A 7,558-nucleotide genomic window follows, 5' to 3' on the forward strand; every position below is an offset into this window, starting at 1 on the left:
GGTTCAACCCTGTGATTAGGTGAGAATGCTCAGCACCCCTCCACCCAATCTCTGGGGTGGGGAGAGAGGTAGGGGTTGGAGATAAAGTTTAAAAACCAATGGTCTTTGACTTAACCAGTCGTGCCTATGTGATAAAGCCTCATAAAGGTCCCTTCAAAGAAAAGCATCAAATCTATCAAAGTAATTAAAACTCAGTTCAAAAGTCCCACTGCCCACAGTATACCCTGGACCAGTTCAGTCAGAAGCTCTGGGGTGGGACCTAGAAAGTGAAAGTCGCTCAGTTGTGTCCGACTCTTTGCGACCTCATGGACTATACAGTCCGTGGAATTTCTCCAGGCCAGAATACTGGAGTGGGTAGCCTTTCCCTTCTCCAGGGGATCTTCCCAACCCAGAGATTGAACCCAGGTCTCCCGCATTGCAGGCAGATTCTTTACCAGCTGAGCCACAAGGGAAGCCCGGGACCTAGAAAGCATCAATGTTTTCTGAAACTTTCTGGTATTCCAAGGCACAGTCAAGACTGAAAACGCCTGGCTTAGTGGGCTGGAGGCCTGGGGGGATACGCTGAGAGGGTGAATTCTGAGTAGAGGTCTCAGAAAAGGTGCGAAGGAGAGTGCCAACAGAAGTGGTTTGAGGGGAAACCGCCAGTGAAAGGTGAAGACCGAGGGAATTACTCCAGTAACCACGGATGCCTTATGTGCCTCCTAACAATCACCATTCTTTAGGAAACACTGGCCTTAAGTATCTAAGTTAATGCCCATGTCCTCAGACACGGAAGCATCCAGAACTTCAAAATTCCAATCAACTACAAGGATTCTTTGTTTTTTTTAAGAAAGAGCTTTCTACTTCCCCCAAGATACTTAAAATTGGACTTGATGGAACAGGATTTTGCTTGATTGGGGTTTTGGGGACCCCCTGTGCTGCATAAAGGGACTGTCTGGAGGACTGGAACTCTAGAGGGGGCACGGTGAGTGCAGAGAGCAGGAAAGCAGAAGCCCTTGGCTCAGCTCAGTGCATCCTCGGGGGAGAGGTGGGTTTTCTTGTTTATCGCAAGCGCGTCCCTGGGAAGGAGCGTGGAGGAAGATGACCCATGGGCACAGGATCACATCTAATTCACACCCTCGGGTTGCTGCAGCGAGGGCGCTTTTCTTTCCCTGTTTATGACTTTTTTGGAAAGTGAGGGGATGGCAGCAGTGAGGGGCTTGATTTACTGGCTCCTGGTAACCCAGATCTGGAAACAGCAGCAGGGACCGCGTTGACCTTCACGACTGCATCCCGGACTCTCTGAGGAAGACGTGGATAGACACAGTGACGGGACAGCGCGGCCTCCTGGAAGCCGCAGCAGAGCCGAGTGAATCGGTTATCGAGGGTGAGCTTTTCCACGGTCTGTCCGTTCTGAGAAACACGCTGAGCTCCCCGCAAACAGCAGCTGCCTCTAATGAACAGCAGCTGCCTCTAATGAACTGCAGTTGCCAGGATCTCCCCACCTGAGCTGGTTGCTGTCCTTCCAGGGGGAGGAGACCCGTGTGCTGGGCTGACCCCTGCTCTGTAGAGCCCTGGGAAGAGCTGCGTTGGGAGGGAAGTTTCCAGGTGCGGAAATGGGACTGCCCATTGGGCTTCTGCCTTGCCCTCATGCCTCCTTTCCATCTCTGGGACCCTCCAGACTGCCCATGGCTTGCTTCTGACCCCCTTAGGATGCCGTGTCTTTATGGTTTCCGGGTCCCCTCCCAGCTGCTTGTTGGCCCAGAGATGCTTTGTGTGGCAGGGAGCCCATCCCTCTGCTTCTCCAGCCTGCCTCCTTCTTGGGCAAGCACGACCTTCTCCATCTTCTAGCCGCTCAAGCTGTATCTGTGCTAAGCCTCCAGCAACATGTAGAGCCACAAAAACAAGTCAATCTCTGACCGGTCAGCAAAGGCCCTCTGCTCCATCGTGCCCCCTGAGACCGCAGCTTTTCTCTCCCTATTCAGTGGAAGCCCCTTGTGTTTCCAGGCAGATTTGCTTGCTGTCATCCAAGGATGCTCTTCTGCTTGCTTCCGAACCCTGGCTCTTGAGATTCTCCCCACGGGACTGCCTTCCTTTCTTCTCTGTTCACCTGTCACTTCCTTTTATGATCTGTTCAAAATTCACCTCTTCCAGAAAAAAAGAAAGATGAAAGGGGAACTGGCGGTTGGAAGTGCTTTGATCAAAACTGGCTTATCTGAAAAAAAACAGCAGGAAGGTAATGCAGCTGGGCTTGTCAGCAATTTCTGGACCAATTTTTTAGGCAGTGAAGGCTCCTTGATGCTTGAAATTGAGGATTTTTAAGAGACATGCAGAAAATTATTAGTAGTAGGACTCTGTAGCCCACAATCAATAAAAAACATGGTGAAATGACTTGAAAAGTGAACTCTGAAGAAAATACATATGACATGATTTCTTCTCATTTTTCTCTTTTCTCAATAAGAAAAAATAGAATTTTTATTACAGTTGTAGGTCACTTTAGGTGCTATTTGATTGTATTGTTTTCCCCTAGTAAAGAGTACAATGATTCATGAAACTCATTCCTCTATTACAACTAAGATAGATATTTATAACTAACTTCAAGCTGAAAAGTATTTCGAAGCTTGGAAGTTGTAGTGATGGTTTGTATTTATTGACTGCCACCCTATGTCAGCCATCTTTCTATGTAAATTAATTCTCACATCCTCCCAAGTTAGGAGTCATTCTCATTTTGTCACCAAGAGGGCCTTGCTGTGCCCTCTGCCTCTTGTCTGTGGAAAGACCTGAGCCTCCGAGGCCTTCCCTGAGTTCCAAAGAGCAAATTTAATCAGAAAAGTGAGGAAACACAGAACAAAAGAAAAGAGTGAAGCAGGACAAACTAAGAGCTTAGCCACAAAGCAAAGTCAAGGACCTTCAGAGCCTCTTCAAGGGCTGTAGATGATATTATGAACCGTATCCTCGGGTTGTTTAGCAGAGTCGGAAATCCCCACCAGGGGGAAGAAATCAGCTGCGTGCTGACCCCAAGCACGCAGACCCTGGAGGGGCTGGAGCTGGAAAGCTGATGTTGGCGCTCAATCACCTCCCCAGCCAATCAGCAAACCATTCCCGGGCTGCTCGTCCCTCCCTTACCCTGAAATCCGTCAGGAGCTCAGGCCTTTCGAGCACAAGCTGCCTGTGCTGGTTGCTTGGCCTTGCAAGACCAGCTGCACTTCACTCCACCACAACCCAGTGTCAGGAGACTGGCTTTATTGCAGGAGGGCGAGGGGACCCAAGTTTGCTTCAGTAACCACTTTTCTGTGAGGGAGTAGGTTAAGTCATTCTTTAAAGCTCACACAGCTGGTAAGTGTTAGAAGCCAAACTGGAACCCCCAGTCTCTGGAGGGGCAGAGACTGGATGCCACGTTGCTCACCACACTGCCTTCCTGCTTCAGAAAGTTTTCAGACCTAACAGTCTCACGCCAAGGTGTCCAGGGAAGTTAGGTTTGTCTTATCACGTTGACATACGTAAAAATGCCTTACGGGGATTTCCCTGGTGGTCCAGTGCTTAGGAATCCACCTTGCAGGGCAGGGGACGCAGGTTTGATCCCACATGCCTCAGAGCAATTAAGCCCACACCACGACTGCTGAGCCCAACGCAGCCAGATAAATAATTTTTTTTTTAATGCCTTATTTCTCAGAGGTGTTCGTTCTGTGAACAAATCTTTACATCACAGGGTCCTCTCTGTGCCAGGAATCTGGCATAGGTCTTGGGATGCAGCCGTGAATAAACCAGAAAAGAAAAATTCTTCCCTCAGGGGGCTTACAGTCTGATGCAAAGGGGAAGAGACAACTGTAAAAACAAGTAAAATCTGTATTATATCAGCTGGTGGTAAAAGTCAGAGTTATAAAGCTCAGAGGGGAGTAAGGGGAAGCGGGAAGGGGGCTTGCAAGTTAGACTCTTTGGTCAGGAAGGACTCTCTGAGAAGATGACTTTCAGCAAAAACTTGAAAGAGGTGCCAGATTTCAGGAGAGCAACGTTTCAGACGGAGAAACAGGAAGTGCAAAGGCCCTGGGGCAGCAGTGTTCAGAGAACGACCCGCGTGAACAAGTATGAGATGAGGTACGAGGCGTCTGGGGGACAGGGTGGGGTCTCGTCGGCCTTTGTAGAGGATTTGGCCTTTACTCTGCGGGAGCAGGGGTGCTGTGAGAGTGTCGGACATTTCTAAGACAAGCAGCATCTTACTCCCAGTTTTGGTTTTGACAGGATCACTCTGGCTGCTCTGCTGAAGTAGGCTGAAGTGGGAACAAGGCCAGAATTCAGGCGACGAGGTAGGAAGCTTCTGCCGAAAGTCAGAGGGGTGGCGGCGGCGCCTTGGCCCCAGGAGAGAGGGACAGAGGCGATTGTGGGTGCGCGCAAAGGAAGGGAACGGGACTGGACGGTGCCCTGGATGTGGTTCGTGGCGGCAAGAGAAGGCATAGGGATAGGGCTGACTGCTGGGTTTGGGGCTTGACGGGCTGAAGGGCTGGAGCTGCCATCTTCTGAGATGAGGAAGACGGAGAAACAGATCTGGGGAGAGTCCCGACCTTAGTGTTGTGTAGACCAGGTTTGAGGCTCACGGGAATATTACTCAGCCACAAAAAAGAATGAAATAACGTCATTTCCAGCAACGTGGATGAACCTAGAGATTACTGTACTAAGTCAAAGAAAGACATTGTATGACATCCCTTATATGTGGAATCTAAAAGAAATGATACAAAGGAACTTACTTACAAATCAGAAAGCGACTCACAGCCTTGGAGAACGAACTTATGCAGTGTGTGGGGAGGGATGAGGGAAAAGGATAGTTGGGGAGTTGGGAGGGACACGTAATCACTGTTATATGTAAAATGGATAACCAACAAGGATCTCCTGTATAGCACATGGAACTTTGCTCCATGTTGGTGGCGGGCTGGATGGGAGGGGACTTTGGGGGAGAATGGATACATGTGTATGCATGGCTGAGTCCCTTTGCTGTTTACCTGAAACTGTCACACCATTGTTAATCGGCCATACCTCAATACAAAATAAAAGGTTTTTTTTTAATATGTGGTTTTTGAAAAAAAGTCTGAAATGATTTCTGCCTGGGTCCATGTGGGCCTCTCAGAAAGAAAGGATTTTAAACAATTCTTGATCTAGTGGCGCAACTTGCTGCCCAGTCTCTCTGCCACGTCCGACTCGTTGCAGGCACAATTTGTACTTTAAGTATTTGTTCATTGCATGTCAGGTTGACGTCTGCTCACGTGACCACACAGATGAACCTGGGCTCCATCTTGCCTTTCAGCTTTTACAGGAGGATTGAGAACAAGCTGGTCTTCAGAGGATTTAGGAGCTGCCACCGCAGAGAGCTGGAAAACATACCCTTTGCAGGAAGGCAGAGAGGTTTTTGTGTCTCTGGCTTTTCAGAGCTCTAAGCCCAAGCGGCATCTGCAGATCTAACTGGAGGAGAAGCGCCCATCTGTTCCCTTTTGCACACGCTGGGCCGGCGGAGCAGAGCATAGACAAAGGAAGCCAGCCAGGATGGGGCCAGGCCAGCGCCTCCGTCTGCAAACACTTGAACACGTGCCCAACACACACACAGAACAGGATGCATATTTAGAAGCGAGAACACTTTATAACTAGAAAATAATTGTTACTTCTTTGGGTATTCTTCTTATTAAGAATCTATTAAAACCCCTTGCTATTAAGAGGCTCATCAGAAACACGGTCGGGGAGGCGCGGCAACAAGATTCTGTGAGATATTCACACGGGCTGGGCAGCCCCGCGTCCCAAACCATATGTCGCCAGGACAGGATGCCAGCGGCAGGAGGTCCTCATCTGTCCGCCATCCTCAGGAAACCAGCTGTTGAAGCACAAGTGCGTTTGAATGAGGTGCTCATTTATTGTCGTGTGTCTGCCCATCATGGAGCTCCACTGCCAAGCCCTTTAGGAAAAGGAGATGCTTCCACGTGTATGACCACCCTGTGGGCATCAGGCACAAAATCCCCAGCTGGACCCACCAGGCTGTCCCAGCTGGGTCCTGGGTTGAGCATTTGTTGTGTTTATAGACCTAACAGCTCACACTTCCGGAGACAAATGGGAAAAAACGGAGAACTGGATGTGATGCAAACTAAGCTAGAATAATGGCAATGGGCGGGGGCATTTCTGAGACCTTGGAACAACTAAGAGCTCATGGCACACACACCCTGTTATTTGACTGTGCGAGGAAAATGGCCTTTCATCTCAGAACAGAGGGTTAGGGTCTGGGTGGCTGGACAGACAGCCACACAGCCCACAAAGGCCATCCCTGGGCGCGCTGGCTGGGACAAACCCCACTGCGGGCACCCTTCTGTCCCTGGTCCTCCAAATGTTTATAGACAGACGAAATCAGATTCCAACAAACAATAAAGGCACTTTGAAAAATAATCTGAGCATCCATAAAAGGAAACAGGGCAGCTCCATCCAAGCCTCCCCGTGGGCTGCCTGCAAAATGCCAAATCTGGGAGGAAATCCTTTCCCTTCAACTGTCTCCAAGTCCAAATTCAAAGCCAGCTGGAGGGCAGGAGGGTTACTGGATGACCTCAGCTTTTCAGTTTGCACCTTTCCAGAGTTTTCTTGAATGCTTGTGTTGACATATTTTTAAAAATATTTATTTTTTGGCTGCTACAGGTCTCAGCTGCATCATGTGAGATCTCTCCTTGTGGTGCACAGACTCTTTAGCTGTGGTGCAGGGCTTAGCTGCTCTGAGGCATGTGGCATCTTAGTTCCCCAGCCAGGGATCGAACACACGTCCCTGGAATGGCAGGGCAGATTCTCAACCACTAAGCCATCAGGGAAGTCCCAGTACTGATATTTTTATAGTTACAAATTACCAAAGAGAGGGCCCTTAGGTCACACACTGACATGCATGCACTATCTTCAATCAAAATGTGCCTTGTGCCCTGTTACCATGGAATGTTCTAGAACTTCAGTACCAAATACATCCACAGGATCTCCGTGGGGAGAGCAGGCTGCAGGCAGCCGTGTAGAAAAATGAGCGTTTTGTAATCTGTAGCTAGGGGAATCACGTCAGAAGAAGAGCTGGAGAGAGCAGATTTTCTGAAAAGAGGAGCTGCGGCTAGCTGCAGTGTTTGCTCCTTCAAATCTCTTTTCAAAACAAGAATCACATCTATGCTCTTTTTTTTTTTTTTAGCTAAACCCCATGCGCAGGGGGAGCGTTTTCAAGCTGAAGCAGCCTGGAGACTCTACGGAACCCGAGCGAGGCCAACACGGCAGACCCCGCCCTGCGATCACTGCCGCGTTTCTGCCCTGCCCCAGGCCGCCGCCTCCCAGAATCCAAGGAGCTGGGGGCCTCCTCCAGCCGACTGGCCTGGGGAGCTGTAGGTCTCGTTACTCCTCTCACCATTTCAGGACCCTCCTCCTTGTGATCTAGAAGCCCCCCCACGCCAACAAGTGTGGTCCCCGCCGGCATGCAGATTCCCGGCGAAGGTGATGGAAGTGCAGCCCCCAGCATCAGGGCCTGCGTTTCCACAAGACCCCAGGGCGTTCGTGTCCGATTTCAGCCTCCTCCTCAGAGGAGGCCTAACCA

This window comes from Capricornis sumatraensis, chromosome 21 (genome assembly GCF_032405125.1).
Source record: "Capricornis sumatraensis isolate serow.1 chromosome 21, serow.2, whole genome shotgun sequence".
NCBI classification, from domain to species: Eukaryota; Metazoa; Chordata; class Mammalia; order Artiodactyla; family Bovidae; genus Capricornis; species Capricornis sumatraensis.